The sequence below is a fragment of the Microtus ochrogaster genome, chromosome 2 (assembly GCF_000317375.1).
Source record: "Microtus ochrogaster isolate Prairie Vole_2 chromosome 2, MicOch1.0, whole genome shotgun sequence".
Classification (NCBI taxonomy): domain Eukaryota; kingdom Metazoa; phylum Chordata; class Mammalia; order Rodentia; family Cricetidae; genus Microtus; species Microtus ochrogaster.
In genome coordinates, this window is record NC_022010.1 from 30,406,850 (window position 1) to 30,424,709 (window position 17,860).

General features: G+C 49.6%; 1 pseudogene; it reads left to right on the forward strand.

Annotated features, from left to right (window-relative positions):
* The first annotated feature begins 2,840 nt into the window (after positions 1-2,840).
* On the forward strand, positions 2,841-5,471 carry LOC113457085 (annotated as a pseudogene).
* The last annotated feature ends 12,389 nt before the right edge of the window (positions 5,472-17,860 follow it).

Consider the following 17,860-nt stretch of genomic DNA (forward strand, 5'->3'; position numbering starts at 1 on the left):
TCTCTCTCTCTCTCTCTCTCTCTCTCTCTCTCTCTCTCTCTCTCTCTCTCTCTGATACTGAGGCAAGATAACTAGCTCAGACTGGCCTAGAATGTCAGGAGCCCCCTCCCCCGCCCCCTCCCCCTCCCTCTATGCTACTGGAAGCACAGAGAGGGACCTAATGAGCGAGGAAAGGGGACTTCACCCATTCGATAGAGTTGAAATTAATGAAATTCACTTAGGAAGTAGTGGACACTGGGCGCGCAAGACGTTGTTAACAATAGGTAGGGGCGTAGGCTAACTAAAGACGTCTCACCCAGCGCCAAAATCAGAAGACATGCGGGGTCTCCTAGACGTGTTTGTTGGAGAAGTTTTGGAAGATCACTCAAAGGAAACCGGACTGTGCCGGTAAGCAGCCGAATCAAGAACTGGCTTGCGCAGGCAAGGCACAGGCAGGCGCCCTGGCCTCGGGCCTGTAACTGCCGTCCCTGCCTGCAGGATGCCGAGTTTGGGGGAGCCGCACTACCGACAACCGTCGGCAGGTGTCGCTTTCCTGGCCTCCGAATCCATTGTGAGCTCTGCAAATGGAGGCGCTAGGAGGAGGCTGGGACGCAGTCAAAGGAACGGATTTCCTGGCCACGGAACATCCTGGATCTTGTTTCGGGGGGTGGAGGGGGATGTCTCTCTCCTTTTTTTTTTTTTTTTAAATCAAATACTTACAAGTCATTTACTGGGTGTCAAGGCCTGCAGGAGTGATTGAGTGGTGACGCAGAGACTCAGGTCCTGTCCTGGTCACCCTGACCTCAAAAGCAATGAGGGATTTTTTTTTTAGGCAGCAGCATGATTTCTGATGCCCAGTGCTTGAAAACTCAATTTTGGGGAAGAAAATCCCCAGCTCTCAAGCCAAGCAAGAACCTTTGATTTTGTTATAAGGTAAGAGGGGCTTTGCATTCTTTAAACCTTTCATTTCCCAGTGGCTTTAAAATCTCTGAGGGCTGAGTTTGCCCCTGTGTGCTGGAGATACAGAGATGAATATCAAGACCTCGGCTCCCGGGGGGCACAATAAGCAGAAGAACGTGTAAGCGAGTGCATGCTGGCCTAATGTTAGTCCGATAGGCACTTTACTCATACCAACCGCAGGGCATAAGGGGGAACCAGGAGTTTAGGGCAAGACTCAAACCCAGGCCTAAAAGTCGTGGAGTCCCAGCGCTAATACCCAGAGAGGAACATCATTTGCCTTCTACCCAAGGACAGGGTGACAGAGGCATTCTGACCCCTGATCTATTCTGACACCCCCCCCCCCCCAGCCTATTCTCTTAAAATTCATTTCTGTACTGTGCCTAGGAACACTATATCTAACTTCCTTCTATGAGCCGGTATCCTAGAGTCTGGCTGAAGTTAGGAGAGTGCACCCGTGCCTCCTCTATGTAGCCCAGTTTTTGTTTATCTGTTGCTTGGTTTTAGGTTGTTTGTCTTTCATATGCTGAGATTGTTTGGGCTTTTTTTTCTTTGTATTTTTTAAATGATTTAAAAATTCAGAATTCCAAGAAAGACCTTCTGTTTTGTTTGTTTGTTTGTTTTGTTTTTGTTTTTTCCCTTCCTCACTAGGCTAACAGAACACTAGCCATGTGGTTCCAACCTCTGGGGGTTTGGGTCTGCAAATATCTCCTCAGCCAGAGGAATTGTCTCCAATCCCCACAACACCCTTCGGGGCAGTATCTGGGCCCTCTGGCCTGTTTGGAGCCCTAGGAATGAAGCTAAGCTGGAGGCATAGCTAAAGGCTGCGTGGCCTGCAGCTATGTTGGGCTTTGGCCCCTTTTCTCAGAATGGGGAAACAGAGTCCTCCATAAGCACCTTTATCTCTATCTATTTTATCTGATAAATAAAACAATACAAGCCAGCAAGGCGGCTCTGCAGGTAAAGGCAAGCCTGCCTAGCCAGATGACTGAAGGCGATCCCTGGAGCTCACCTGGTGGAAGGAGAGGAACTTACTCTGGCAAGTGTTCTCTGAGCTACACACACACACACACACACACACACACACACACACACACCAAGTGTTTTGACATATTTTAAAAACATACAAAACTCTATATTCAGCGTTCCCTAAACTTTGTGTCCTTTTTGTGAGTGCCCTCTTCAAAAAAGGAGTTCTGCCTCTGAGAGAAACACTCTATCCCAATACACACCTGTATTCCCAACACTCCAGAGGCTGAGGCAGGAGGATTGCAAAGCCGTGTAGTCCCCGCCAGGAATCTGAAGCTTCTAGGAACCAAGTTACTATCTTGTGTTGGTGTATTTGCCCCATCCCAGTTCCCCCTAAATAAGTGATTTGAATGGTTTCAAGTGACTCAATTTAGAATATTAATCTATTAAATCCCATCATATTATACTTGTTGAATTGCTCCAGTCTATTAAAAAAAATTTGGAGCTGGGTGTGGTGGTATATTCCTGAAATCCAGGGAGAAAGGTCACCAGTTCCAAATCAGCATGGGGTACATACACAGTCAGACCCAATTAAAAAAAAATTAAAACAATTTTCAAAAAGGCATAGGACCTCCAGGCCTAGCAACTTAATAGATGACGTATTGTTCTCTTTGTATCAGCCACTGATTCTTTTGCATTTGTGGCAGTTTGAATGAGAAATGTCCCCCACAGGCTCATGTATTTGAATACTTGATGCCCAGTAGGTGGCGCTGTTTGAGGCTGTGGAACTTTCAGGAAGTGGAGCATTTGCTGGAGGAAGTATGTCACGGGGGGGGGGGGGGGGACACACTGGACTTTGAGGGATTGTAGTTTGCTCCCCTTCCAGTTTGCTCTCTCTATTCAGATTTGCTGATGATCTTTCAGCTTCCTGCTCTGGTCCCCTTTTCCCATGCTTCCCCACCATTATGGAGTCTCCTTCCGGAACCATAAGTCCAAATGAGCTCTTTGTTCCATAAGTGGCTTTTGGTCGTGGTGTTTTAGCACAGCAACAAAATACGGTGTGCTCTCTACGACAATGTTGTCTCAAGTGAAGCTGGAGATGGAGCCTTATACCAAACAGCAGAGACATCCATCGAATCTGGGATGAACAACCTTCAGAGAAGCAATTGTTCGCCTTCGCAGATGACTCTGATCTCCCATTCTCTCTCCTACATCCCTGCATTATCCACAAGCACTCCACACGGAACCTCTGCCTGGCAGATCGTTGACATCTGTGTACTTCCCTGACCTTCCATCCCATTGCATTTGCCTAAACAGTGACGTTCAGTTCCTCTTACGTCTCCTATTTTCACCTGCTGCTTTTACAGATTCTGGATTTTCCATCCTACCCCAGCGAGCCACCAGCCACACCTAGAAGCTGGCCTCCTGGCTGCACGACAGCTTCCCGAGTGAATGACACATGTTTCTGGAAATGTGTTGGTCAGTCAGGACCATCTGAATCACGTTTTCAGAATACACTCAGCTGCTCAGTCACTCACGCCTTCCACCAGCCAGCTGCTTCAAGAATGAAGAACCTTTCTATAACCCAAATGCAATGCTTTCCGGGGCTGGAGACGGGCACAGTGGCTAAGAGCACACGCTCCCCTTGCAGAGGACTGAGTTCTATACTCAACACCCACATAAGGTAGCTCACAACTGTCTGCAGCTCCAGCTCCAGGTGATCTGATGCCCCTTTGACCTCCAACTGTACACACACACACACACACACTGGCATTCACATGTAAATAAGTTATTTTGTTAATTTTGGTTTTTTAAATGCAGTGCTTTCTCCTGTCAAATTCAGCAGCTCCTCCGTCCACCGGTGCAGCTGTTTCTCAGCCCAGTGGAACAGCCACCACCACAGCTGCTGGCCCCAGTACTTCTGACCCAGCATCTGGTTCTGTCCCTGGCCCAGAGGCTGCCCCTGCCCCTGGCTTCCCCTTCCCTCCTCCTTGGATGGGTATGACCCTATCCCACCTTTTGCCATCCCCCCCCAATGCCTGTGCCCCCTACGGGCATTGCCAGCCTGACCTCAGAGGAGCTGCGGGCGCTGGAGGCCCATGAGCGGCAGCCCCTGGAGGCCCTGCTGCAGAGTCTGCGCAACATACACAGGCTACTGGATGCTGCCGCCATGCTGCAAATCAACCAGTACTTCGCTGTGCTGGCCTCCTTGGGGCCCCCCAGGCCAGCTACTTCAGTCACCCCACTGAAGAGGCTGCCTCTGCAGTGGTATCTGCTGCCCCCTCCACCAGCGTCCCCAGCTCTGATCCTCCATCCCCACCCCCAGGAGCCTCCTCAACAGCCCCTGAAGCTGAGAAGCCTCTGGATCCTGAGTTGGTGGGCGGTAGTGCTGCAGAGGAGCCTCCCGAGGATGGAGAGCCTGACGCTGCAGAACTCTGCCGGCGTCACCTGCAAAAGCTAGAAGTCCCCTGTTGCCCACTGACACTGCCCAGACCTGGCCCTCCCTGCTCTCGAGTGGCCCTCTCTGGAACACATCCTGCCACCAAGTGCCAGCTCCCTCTGTCTGCACAGGAGAGTAGCCCCCCCACCTGAGAAGGAAGTGGCAGGATCTCTGAGGCCAAGTAAAAGTGGCTGGGTTCATAGTTGATCCATCCTGATGGCCCTGGCAGCCAGGTGGAGATGTTGGTCAGCTCTAACCTTCCTCTACCATTTGTGCTGTGTTCTGCTGGGGCCTTGGAAGTAGAGGCTCAACCTCTGGGAAGCCTCCTCTCTGCTTTCTGGAAGAAGGCGAAGCCCCTCCAAGCCCTGCTTGTGAGCGTGGGACCACGCTGCCGTTTGAACAGTATTACTTCTGTTTCCGTGTGTACACCTGAGGAGCTGAAGACAGACCAGGACCTCCCCCACCCTCCTGCCTAGAAGGACACCAGTCTCCTTCCTCTACCCTAATCTCAGAAGCCCATTTGTGATGGTGGCTGTGTACCCCCTAAGCTCTGTGGCATTTCCATGTCTTATTGGCAACCACACAACTCAGGGAAAGGAGTGCCTGGTGGTGGGGGAGAGGCGGGCAGCACTGAGGGACCCTGACCTGCCCCTCCCCAGGCTCCCCCCCCCCCCCCCCCCCCCCCCCCCCCCCCCCCCCCCCCCCCCGTCTCACTCAGCAGCCACTGCCTGGTGGGCCTGGCTGACGGTGCCTGCTACTCCTTAACCTCTGCTCCCCAGAATCCAAGGCAGGCCACCTCCAACCTATAGGACTCGAGTTCAGGATTGGAACTATTTCTGTACCTAGTGGATTTGGGCTTAATTTTGCCTTTTTTATTTGAATGCTTGACCCCAGGAAGGAGGGGCAGGTCTGAGGCTAGGTACCTGGATTTCCCGTTTAGAACAGGCTCTGGGGCATGCAGAGACCATGCAGTCCAGGCCTAGCTGCTTCTGTCTTTTGGTTGTGTGTTATAGGAGTTTCTGGAGACAGTTTCAGATGATTATTTAATTTGTAAATATTGTACAAATTTTAATAGCTTAAATTGCATATACAGCCAAATAAAAACTTGCATAAAAAGTGCAGTGCTTTCTAACGTAGACTTGTATCGGTCTCTTCTGTTTGCCCGCATGTGCCATCAGCCTTTCCACACAGCTATAACAAACGAGAGCTGCTGCACGTTGAGCACCAGTGCAGCCAAAGCCTAGGTAGACTTGGTGTCCTACCTGGAAATTCTTTAACCTTCCACCTTCAGAAAGATAAATAGGCTTTTTTGTTTATTTTGTTTTGTTGCTTGTTTGGTTTTCAAGACAGGGGTTCTCTATGTAGCTTTGGAACCGGTCCTGGAACTCACTCTGTAGACCAGGCTGGCCTCAAACTTACCGAGATCCGCCTGCCTCTACCTCCCGAGTGCTGGGATTAAAGGCGTGCGCCACCACCGCCCGGCATAAATAGACTTAAAAAAAATAATTTCTTTATTGAATCTTTGGGACTTCACATCAGGCACCCCAATTCTGCTTACTTCCCAGCCCCCTCATATCCTCCCCTCACCCCTGCAGCACCCCCCAAAAGAAAAAAAACCAAACCAAACAAAAACCAGCAAGCAAACGAAACAAAAAACAAAACAAAATAAAACAACCTCTCCACCCCTCCATCTTTCCCACCTCTGCAACAGCTCTTCATCCATCCTGGTGGCTTCACTTGTGAATGTTCTTTGCAGTGAGTCACTGGTCTGGTCCAAGGTCTCTGGTTTCTGGTACACATCATCACTGGATCCTCACCGGAATTCCTCTCACACATCCCTCAGCTGCCTAGAGTCATGGAGATCCTGCTGGTCTCGTGCCACAGGATCACTCCCTTCAGCTTCAGCAGGTCCTCGATGGGGTAGATGTCAGGCTGTGGGCCTGGACGGTCAGTCCATGCCACTGGGCCACCCACCTCAGTCAAGGGGCAATGCCGGCTCCCCTAAACCGTGGGGGGGATCAGTTCTCCCTTACTCCTGGTGGTGAGGGGTGGGGCCTTCTCTCCTAAGCACGGGGAGTAGGGCCTTACTTGTTGGTAAACAAGATCACAAGCTATGTGAGGGCAGGAACTGTGTTTGTCTCGCTCTCCACTCTGTCCGAGAGCCAACCACTGTATGTACACTCCGCAGAGCAAGAGCTCGGAAAATATTTCCTGGCAGATAAATATAAAATGTATGCGCGCACGAAGACAACTTCATCTGCGCGGCGTAAATCGAGTGCGGAAGAGCGAACACAGACCCGATCAGTGCCTTCTGGAAGGGGATTTGAGGGCAGAGGCTGAATGGCTGTCTGTATTAATCAGCTTTTCGTCGCTGTAGCAAATGCTTGCGCTAAACCGAGTTCCTGAGAAGGGCTTCATTTCGGCTCACTGTTCATTTGATTCTTTGCTGGTTGGGCCCGTGTCACTGGGCCTGGGGTAAGGCAGAACCTTAGAGAGGGGCCGCGTGGAGCAGGGCTGCTCACATGGAAGCAATCTGGAAACAGAAAGAGAAGGAAAGAGAAAAGGGCTGGTATACCAGTATCCCCTCCTAGGGTACACCCCCAACCCTAACTTCCTCCCCGTAGATCCCCTGTCTTAAGGGCTCTCCCATCACCCTGTAATGCCTCCGGCTGGCACTTAACAAAGGCCTGAGAGACAGTCAAGATTCCGATTAAACAACACCCTCGATATTTAAATCGGACAACAGTCTGGTTCGCAGTTTTTAAACAGTCTGATCTCAGTACCTCACACTTAAAACCTTTAAGAACCCCCAAGAGATTTTGTTGATATCAGATATTAACTGTCAGTACTTTGATGGAAAGTAAAACAAAAATCAAAGGTGTACTGATATTTAGAATAACCAATCAATTCTACATCAACATAATGTGGTTTTTTTTTTTTTTGAGGCAGGGTCTTCCTACATAGCCCTGGCTGACCTTGAACTCACAATGGACCTCAGGCAGGGGTCCTGACTATCTGGAAGCTTCCTGACTATGCCAATGCCATCTGCTGACAGGCATGACAGGATGTGTTCTCTTGTTTCCCTTTATGTTTATGTCAGCTCAAGGTAACCACTCCCAACTGCAAGTTCGGGGGTTAGTTAACCTTCATTATACTGCTGCTTTGTGGCCTTTTGAGATTTTGTTATACAGCCCTGACTGGCCTTCAGCTTAGGAGCCTCCTGCCCCAGCCAGCCAAGTACTGTGATTAGGTGTGTCACTGCACCTGGACCACCAGAAAGGTTGTGATGGTTTGAATGAGAAATGTCCCCTATAGGTTCGGGTGATGTGGGATTCCCCTCTGGATGCTGTGAATGCCATTGGTTAAGAAAGAAGCTGATTTGGGCCTATTGCACTGTGGAATAGGGCAAGACGGGAATTCTAAGCAGACGGAGGAAGAGAAAGAAGCCAGAGACAGAAAAGCCATGTAGCTACTGCAGGAGACAGACGCCAAATGGAACCTTACCGGTAGGCCACAACCACATGGCGATATACAGATTAATAGAAATGGGTTAATTTAAGATATAAGAGATAGCTAGCAATATGCATAAGCCAAGCAGTGTTTTAATTATATAGTTTCAGTGTGCTTATTTCAGGTCTGGGCAGCAGCAAAACGAACAAGCAGCCTCCACCAACACTCAGGTATTGAAACACTTGGTTCTCAGTGGGTGCGCGGAGTGGGGGGGTGCTATTTGGGGCAGTGGTGCAGCCTTGATGGAGTAGCTTTGGGAGTCCATAGCTTACCCACTTCCAGTCTGCTCTCTGCTTCCTACTCTCGCTGCCTTGCCTACCCAGCACAGTGGATTCTTAGCCCTCTGCAGCTGCGTGCCAACGTCTTTCTTCCATCTGCTCGTGGTGCTGTATTATAATGGCAGAAAAGTAACTGTCACAAGGCACAGCCTAAGGCGTCTGCGAGGAGTTTCATTGTGCTGCTCCTCAGTGCCGTGGAGTCCTCGTAGAACCACACACACATGCCAGGCACGGTCTCCATCACTGAGCTACCGCCCTCGCTGCCTTTGCTTGTTATTTTGTGAGAGGGTCTCACTAAGTTTCCCAGGCTGATCTTGAACTCCCTCTGTAGCCCACACAGGCCTTGAACTTGAGGTCCTTTGCCTCAGTCTCCCAAATAGCTGGGAGTTACAGGTCTGCCACCAGAGCTGGTCTGCAAGGTCTTTGTAGCCACTTGCTCACAGAATCCTAGAGGGCTTTGGAGATCCAAGCACACGGTCTCCACCCTCAGAAGGCTTCCACGGGCAAAGGCACCATTGGATGGCAGGCTAGCCGGGTTAGAACACAGCATCTGCCAGAGCGTCCCAGCCCCAGAGGGCGAGTGCATCATGCACTGCTGTTAGCAATCGTCTCCACAAGGTAGTATTTACTGAGGGCACATACGCAGGGACTTGAGTGACAGAAGCCCCCAGGTTGCCAGGGAGGAGACACAGGTAATTTTGCTTCTAAGCATCACCTGCTTCTCCCTCTAGGTCAGCCCTGCTAGGAGCTGTGACCCTCAATGGCTGTTGGAGCCACTAACTTTTAAGACAGCCAATTTGAACAGCTAGAAACCATAAGCATAGTGGGAGATGAAGAGGCTTGGAGGCTGGGTTTTTCTCCTTAGCTGTTTTCAGAGTGTAGTGGACCCTGGCCATGGAGAAGGGTGTTCCTCTCTACCCAGGCAGCCCAGCGATGGGAGGTTTTACAAGGCGCCTTCCTTTGGCCTCAGTTTTCACAGCCGCAAAATGAAGAGATAAAATACCATCATCTTTCATCTCCCTTTCATCTTCATTGCTCTACAGTCTCTGTGAGCCGTAAAGATTTACGTAGAACTTCGTCTCGATTTTATTATTCATCGTTCATCATTTTCCACGGGGCCAGTGGCAGCCCGTGCATACGGAAGTAAGTGGTTCGTGCTCCCCGGGATGATGGAAGAGGCGCCGGAAACCCAAAGGAGCTCCCCTAGCGCTCTGCCACTGCAAACCTCTCGCTCCCCGTCCCATGTGCAGACAGGGCTCTTGAGTTCACAGGGCAAATAACTACATGGCCTATGGTGTTTGCAGAACCCTTCTGCCTCTGGGCACTCTGGGAATGACACTAAGAACAGCGTCTGGAGAGACACACAGCCGCCAGGCACGGTGTGGGGCACAGGGCCCTATAGTGACAGATAGACTGAAGGAAATCAGTGGGGTACATAGGGGAGTCCCCAGCGCAGAGAGCAGCAAGCCAGGAGGGAAAGTAAGTGGTCCAGAGCCTCCGCAGCTACGGAAGGAATGACTCCACACACTGCACCGTGGGGGTTGGAAAGAAAATGCCCCCACCCCGCAACAGGAGTGGCACTATGAGAAGGTGTGGCCTTGTTGGTATGGTATGCTTGTGGGTATGCTCTTGTTGGAAGAAGTGTGTCACTGTGGGGGTGGGCTTTGAGCTTTCCTATGCTCAGGACACTGTCCAGTGGGTCTCAGTCAGCTTCCTGTTACCTGCACAAGATGTAGCTCTCTCGGCTCCTTCTCCAGCACCATGTCTGCCTGCACGCCACCACACTCTCTGCCATGATGATAATGGACCGACCCTCTGAAACTGTAAGCCACCACCCCAATTAAGTGTGTTCCTTTATAAGAGTTGTCATGCTCATGGTGTCTCTTCGCAGCAACAGAAACCCTAAGACAGACACTAAACTTTTCCTCATTTGGTCATCTCCCCCCACAGGATGTCCAGCAAAAAGGGGGGTCTCTGACTACCCTCTGAAACTCTGGGCCTGCTATGGCACTGTTCCTCAAATTTAAGCACTATGAGCTGACATCCATGTGGCAGAGCTGGGATTGGGCCCAATGAGAAGCCACCCTAACTTTAGGACCAAGTAATCCAGTTATAAAGCAAGTAGGGACAGGAGAGGAGCATGGAGGGATGGATCGGCAGTTAAGACCACTGCTGAGAACTCAGGTTCCGTTCCCAGCACCCACGTGGGGCTTACAACTATCTGTGACTCCAGTTCCGAGGGATTGGAAGTCACAGACAGGCCTCCTGCTTCCCTTTCTCCCTATCAGGGCTTGGGTATCAAGGTAGAGCAAAGCCCCTCTCTCAGTTTTTAACCTAACATAAAGGGCTGGAGCAATTGGCCAAGAAAACTTCCCAGCCTTCCTGGAAGGGCTTCCTAACGCTCAGGAATCAGAGGCAGGAGGATCACAACAAGTTTGAGGCCAGCCTGGATTATATAAAAAGTTTCAAGCTCAGCAAAACTACAGAGAGACTATCTCAAAAAAAAAAAAAAAAAATCAATAAGCCAAACAGCAGCCTGAAGTGTTACTCTAGGGTCTCACTTCCCAAACAGTTCCTTCTGCACTCTGCTGGGACGTGCGTGGGCACCAGATGTGAGCCCAGCCTTCTCACTTGAGCAGACTGGATTTGTCAAATCAGCTCATCTGGGGGTGGGCATGAAAGGGGGCTTGCGCGGGTGTGTTCTGGAGACTTCTGAACATACCGAACCATGGAAGCAGAAAAACCTCCTTGGTGGGGGGGTTCTCCAACCATCATGATGGGGTGTTTTCTGCTTGCTGGGGTGAAAGGGAAAAGGGCAGACAGTCATGTTGGATCATAACTGTCCCATTATCTCTTCCCAAGGCTCTATTTCTTTCGTCTCCAAAGCAAAAAAACCTTGAAAAATGTGTCCTCAGGGCCAGAAATCTTGGTGTGTCCCAAGACATCCTTCTAGAGTTCCTCAGAAATGACTGACTGCATCTCCAGTAAGCCTTCAAACTTTGGCCGGGCCAGCCCCTCTTTATTGCATAGGCTTTGCTGAATATGGATGGGAGTCGGGGTGACTTTTGAAGCTTGTTGGATGGTGCAGTCCTTCTGCGTGGGGTTGCTAGTCTAGGGCCCAGGGAAATTCCCTAAGAAACCGCAGGGAGAGTTATGCAGCCTATCACACACAGACTTGGCTACAGCAACACCCCGGGGGTTGAAGAGGCAGCTGAGCTGACAGGGCCTATTGTGAAACCCCCAGCTCTTGGCCTGTGCTAACCAGGTGTTGCTCAGCAACCAGGTTGCCCAAAGACTCCCGCACTCTTTAAGTCCAATCAGGAATGTTGGAGTCCGTTTTGAGACCCAGAGACACAGGGAGACACAGGAAGAGCTGTGTGGTGTGTTCACGGCCAAGCCCCTTTAGCCTACCCACACCTCAATCTGTCTAAAGGAGACACACACATCGTTATAAGGATCGTTGCCAAGGAAGTCGGCGAGGCGGTTAGCACGATGCCTGGAGCATCAGCTAGATTTACTGCCTGCCCGCTTGTGACACCCAGCTAGCTGGCCCAAGAGAAACCAGGCATTCGGCACACACCTACATCACGGCCAGGCCCCAAGCTTCCGACTTGGGAAAGTGGATCCCCGGAAGACCAAAAAGCCGCCATCAATTCTGAGAGTAGAATCCCACCCACTTTCTTCTCTGCGTGGTCTCATCTGTACTTTTACTGAGGCCACCTGATCATTACACCCACCTTCGCCCTGCACAGCTACAGACACACCACATTCGGCTGTGGAGACAGCTTTCCTGCCTCACTCGCTGCCTGCTCTCCTCTGCCTCTCCCTCGGTCCCCTAAAATCCGCATCCCCAAAAGCACAACATCGCGGACACAGGAGTGGAGCAGTCTGCAGGCCGCGTAAGCAAAGTGGAGCTGCGAGCCCAAACTTGCTCTTAGGAATTCCTGACCGAGACTCTAGGCACCACATGCTGCCCCAGATTGTGTGAGCAAAACCCAGGTGCAGCCAGAAGAAGAGAGGAAGAGGGGAAGGGACAGGAGGGAGGGGGAGGAGAAGAGACGAAGAGGAGGAGGGTGAAGGGATGTGGAAGAGGCGAAGGAAAGATGGAGGGGGGGGAGATAAAGTAGGGTGAGGGTAGAGGAAGGGGAGAAAAGGGAGGGAGAAAATGTGCAGGGAGCCTGTACCGGGAAGGGGAAACGAAGCCTCCGGTAGTTGGAATGGAAAGTGGAAGGGGACTGGGGAAGGGGGGGGGGGGCCACGGAGTCCTTGACCTCGGAGCCTGGGCTTTGCTCTCGGTCGGGTCGGTCTGTCCAACGAGCACCTATCACGGGCTCCTGGAAAGCTCCGTGCGCTCCTGGGGAGCAGAGCTTCCCTTGAACGGACCCCGCAGCCTCCTGTGGTACTCTTGGTGGGTTTTACGCGGGAGAACTACAATTCCGAGCAGAAGCTGTGTCCTGCAGGCTTCTTCCATGAGCTGAGCCGCGGACCCCGCCATGCTGCAAGGCCATCTGCTCCTGCATGCTGCACGGGTGAAACCTGGATTCTACACAGACTTTGATCTGTTTCGGTTGTGGTGGGTTAATATTGCCTCTCTGGATGACGTTGGAGAGAGAGAGAGAGAGAGAGAGAGAGAGAGAGAGAGAGAGAGAGAGAGAGAACCTTAGAGGGAAAGGTTATCTTCAGCCATGCTGGAAATTACTTAAGTCAACATCCTTGAACGTGATGCCAATCCTCAGAGTTATAATGGAAACAGTAGTAACAAATTTCAGCTAGCCTACAGTTCTGCAAAAAGCAGTGTGATAAAATCACACCAGGGGGTAAAGCCCGGAGACTGGCAAACTTCTTAGGGTGTTTATCATGTTGTGGGGTAGTAAGACACACATACTGTTGGTAGCTCTTGGTGTGTACATGTGCGTACATGTGAAAGTCTTCAAATGGGAGGGATCATTTCGGCTCTAAAACAGCTTTGACCCTTAAATGTGGGCAAGTCCAACTTATGACATCCTCAAATTATTATTACTATTATTATTATTATTATTATTATTATTATTATTATTATTATTATTATTATGTTCTTCAAAATTAGCTCAAAGACCAGAGAATCAATCACATACTTAAAATTGGCCTGAAGATCACTTCAGAATAAGGCCCTGTAATGATATGGAAAATTAATAGGCCCAATTGAATTTAAAAAAAAAAAAAAGGCCTTCTGGCCACATCTGATCTACACCTGAAAAAGCTATGCCTGTTTCATTAAATCAGTCATACTAACCTTCATGTAGATGAGCTCTCAGAGAGGAAGCTGGGAGCCCCCACTAAGTCATGTCACAACTATGCACGTAGCATCAATGCCCTGGGATCCTGTGTTCTCTCTAAGAGACTGTGTGGGAGCTCCAGGGATGGTATCAACTCATTTTGCAGCTTGTCTGGTGTCTTTGTCGGTTCATTTTGTTTTGAGATCCACCTACATCTGCCTCCCATGACATTTCCAAATTGGGATCACTCTCGAGGAAAGCTGGTCTTGGTATCTTTGAAGTAGGACACTACCTGGCCACTGAAGGCTGCCCTCTCTTCAAGACTGCAGGCAAGATCTATACATGTTCCATGTGACAACATAAGGGCTCTTAACCACTGAGCCGTCTCTCCAGCACCCCCACTTTATTTGTTTGTCGTGAAACAGGGTTTCACTATGTCCCACCCGAAACTCACTGTATAGACCAGACTGGCCTCCAGCTCACTTGATCCGCCTGCCTCTGCCTCCTGAGGGCTGGGATTAAAAGTGTGGACCACCCCGCCCATCTCTAATTTTTTATTATTATAATCTTATTGTCTTATGTGCATGGGTGAAAAACTACCTTCATGGCGTGTGTGTGCATGCAGTGCTCATAGAGACAAGAAGAGGGTGTCAGATCCCAGGGCAGGAATTACAGATGACTAAGAATACTGCTCTTCCAGGAGACTTGGATTTGATTCCTGGCACCCACAGCAGCTCACAGCAATCTCTTAACTCCAACATCAGGGGAGCTGACACCCTCTTCTAGCCACTGCAGCCACTATACACACTGTGCACAGACATACATGTAGGCAAAACACTCACATACACACCATAAAATTTAAATATATATTTTGTTGTTGTTGTTGTTGTTGGGCAGTGGTGGCATATGCCTTTAATCCCAGTATTTGGGAGGCAGAGGCAGATGGATCGCTGAATTGGAAGCCAGCCTGGTTTACAGAGTAAGTTCCAGGATTGCCAGGGTTACACAGAGAAACCTTTTTTGAAAAACAAAAACAAAAAAATAAAAATCTCTTTCAAAAAATTGGCTAACTTAATAGAATAAAAATTCAGAAAATTCACATTCTCTATTCCTTGCTGGATGGCAGGCTTTCTCTTGAGCCACAAACCCGATCCCAAATCATGACACGGAGACTTATTATCAGTTATGAATGCTTGGCCTTATCTTCTGCTTGTCCCACTGGCTCTTATAACTTAATTTAACCTGTTTCTCTTCATCTATGTTTTGCCTTGGAGCTTTTTACCTTTCTTTCATTCTGTGTGTCCTACTCTATGTCTGGCTGGGCGGCCCTGGGCATCTCCTTCTTTCTCTCTCTCTCTCTCTCTCTCTCTCTCTCTCTCTCTCTCTCTCTCTCTCGTTCTCTTCTCTTTCTCCCCCATGAGCTTAGACTCCTCCTCCTACTTATTCTCTCTGCCAGCAGCCCTGCCTCTCCCTCTACTGCCTAGCTATTGGCCATTCAGCTTTTTATCAGACCAATCAGGTGCCACACATCTTTACGTCGCTAAATTCAGTATAAACAAAAGTAACACATATTTGCCTAGCTAAAGTAATATTCCACAACATTGATGTAGTTTTTTCTCATTTTTTTTCCTTATAAGTTAAGGGGAGTAAGGATAACAAATGGAACTTGGGCCTCTACAAATCACAGTCATTGCTTAACAAGAACACGAGGAACATTCACTTTCGATTTCATGGCTATATTCCCTTCAGTAAACTTACATTTAAGATCAAAATACCTGGAATGCAAATGTCTTCGTTCTAGGCTGAAGGTGAACACATCAAAAGATGAGGCGAGCCTGGTATGGTGGCACTCCTGTCGTTCCAGTACCTGGTATGGTGGCACTCCTGTCATTCCAGTACCTGGTATGGCAGCACACATCTGTAATTCCAGTACCTGGTATGGCGGCCCACTCCTGTCATTCCAGTACCTGGTATGGCGGCACTCCTGTCATTCCAGTACCTGGTATGGCGGCACTCCTGTCATTCCAGTACCTGGTATGGCGGCACACACCTGTCATTCCAGTTCCTAGAACGCTGATGCAGGAGGAAGCAGTCTGAGGCCGCCCTGGACTGTAGGGAAAGTCATCACATCTCTCTACACAACTCATCAAGAACTAAAATGAAGAAAAAATAAATAAAAGCTTGGTGTAACAGTGCCCTTAATCTCAGCACTCATGAGACAGAGGCAGGCAGATCTCTATGAATTTGACAGCATCCTGGTCCACACAGTGAGACCCTGTCTCAACAACAACTTACCCCTCTTTCTTTTTCCCCACCCTTTTTGTTGGCGTAGTGGTGGGAATTGTGGAATCCAGCACCTGATACTCAGTAGACCAGCACTAACCACTGTGCCACTCCCCGGCTCTCCTCAGGGTCTCTTCCTATGCTCAGTGGGAATGAAACACTTCCCTAAACATCAGTTTAGAGAAAGCCCATACATCACAGTGAGTAACAAAAATTCTAGGATTTTCTTACTGGTGATGCTTTCCTGGGAGTCACATGCCTATACCATACTGTATGACTGACCTCCCGGGTTAGCTGTCGGATCAGTGTCTGGGAGACGAATCTGCTGTAGGATGTGGCTAGAGAGGCTTACACACAACTGCATGCGCTAATGCCGCCTACAAGACACAGGCTGAGGGAAAGGCATTCGAGGCCAATCCTGATGACTCCTGAAAGTTGTCCTGACCTGCACAGGTGTGTCAGGTGTGTGTGTGTGTGTGTGTACACGTGCGTGCATGTGGGCATGGGCACCTCGCACACACACACACACACACACACTAAACAGAGGGAGACAAGGAAAGATAAAGGATCCAAGATTGTTCAACACACCAAGGTTACTGCCAAATGCCAGTACAAGGGCCTGAGACTCCAGCCGCCGTCTAAGATCCTTTCATTGATTCAGAACCTGAGTTTCCACACAGCAGAGCATCAGAGATGTACGTGTTGAGGGACAGCATAAACTGGCCACGTTGTAGCAGGCACTGCAGGTGAAAAGATGAGGTTCCAGCAGCGTCCTGCATCCCTCTGTGCTTTGCTTTTTTTCTTTTTTGGTTTTTCGAGACAGAGTTTCTCTGTAGCATTGGGGCCTGTCCTGGAACCAGCTCTGTAGACCAGGCTGGCCTCGAACTCACAGAGATCTGTCTGCCTCTGCCTCTGAGTGCAGGGATTAAAGGCGTGCGCCACCACTGCCCAGCGTGAAAAAAAATTTCTACACACATTCATAGAGATTTCGTTTAGTGTTGATTGACTGTTGAGACAGGATTTTATCGCGTAGCGCAGGCTGGCCTGTAACTTACTGTGAATCTCAAGTTGACCTTAAATTTGGCACCTTCATCCCTCTACCTCCTAAGTAGGTCCTCAGGTGACAGGTTTATGCCACCATGTCTGAATTCTGAAATTTATCTTTATTTTAATTTTATTGGCTCAGAGTAGTGAATGAAAACTAGGTGATATCCTCTTTAATGCTGACTGACTGACTGACTGGCTGGCTGGCTGACTGATTGATAGACAGAGTCTCATGTATCCCAGGTTGGCACTGAATTCACTTTATAGGCCAAGGTGGCGTCCAGCTCCTGGTCCTCCTCCATATATTGCCCCAGTGCTGGGTCAAGACACCACTCCCCTTTTATGTGACATAGAAGATGGAATCAGGGCTTCCGCGTGCTAGACAGCACTCTGTCAACTGAGTTGTAACCCTGTTGGGGCTGACTTTATCTTTTCAGTCCTGAGGATTGAACAGAGAGCCCCGTGCGTGTTAGGTGAGCTATCACTGAGGTATAGCCCAACCCTGAAGCTGACCATTAGAAACAACTTAAAGCTGCTAAAGGAACAAATGCGTCCTGCCGTTTAAATGGCTAACCTTCCAACTGATTAAGAAACTGCCCCGGCAGGTAGTCTGAGTCACCACGTGGCTCTGCTGGTGTCCCTTGGCCTTCGCTTTGCCCTGTACACCGTATCTTTCCTCTCACCAACTCATGACGGTGCCGTGGGGACCAGGAAAAACTGACGGTGCAAAGTTACAACACAACATTTTCTAAATGCCTCAGGAAAAATCAGGTTTTGAACAAATATATAATAAATACATAAAAAGCCTCTTGTGAAACACAGTTGCTTCGTCAGAGACACAGGCACCCGGCCTTCTTGGCTCAAACGGAAGTATCTGTGTCTATAATTCAAAACCAGAGGAGGAGGGACTCCATGTAAGATGTTTAAAGGAGGAATTTGTGTCCTTTTTAGATCTGTAAGGCGAGGCCTGCTCTTTTCTGCCATCTCCAGAGAAGAAAACACAGTGGGTACAGTGGGCACAGTGGGCACAGAGTGTATAGTGGGTACAGCGGGCACAGTGGGTACAGTGTGTACAGCGGGCACAGTGGGTACAGTGGGCACAGTGGGTACAGTGGGTACAGTGGGCACAGTGGGTACAGTGTGTA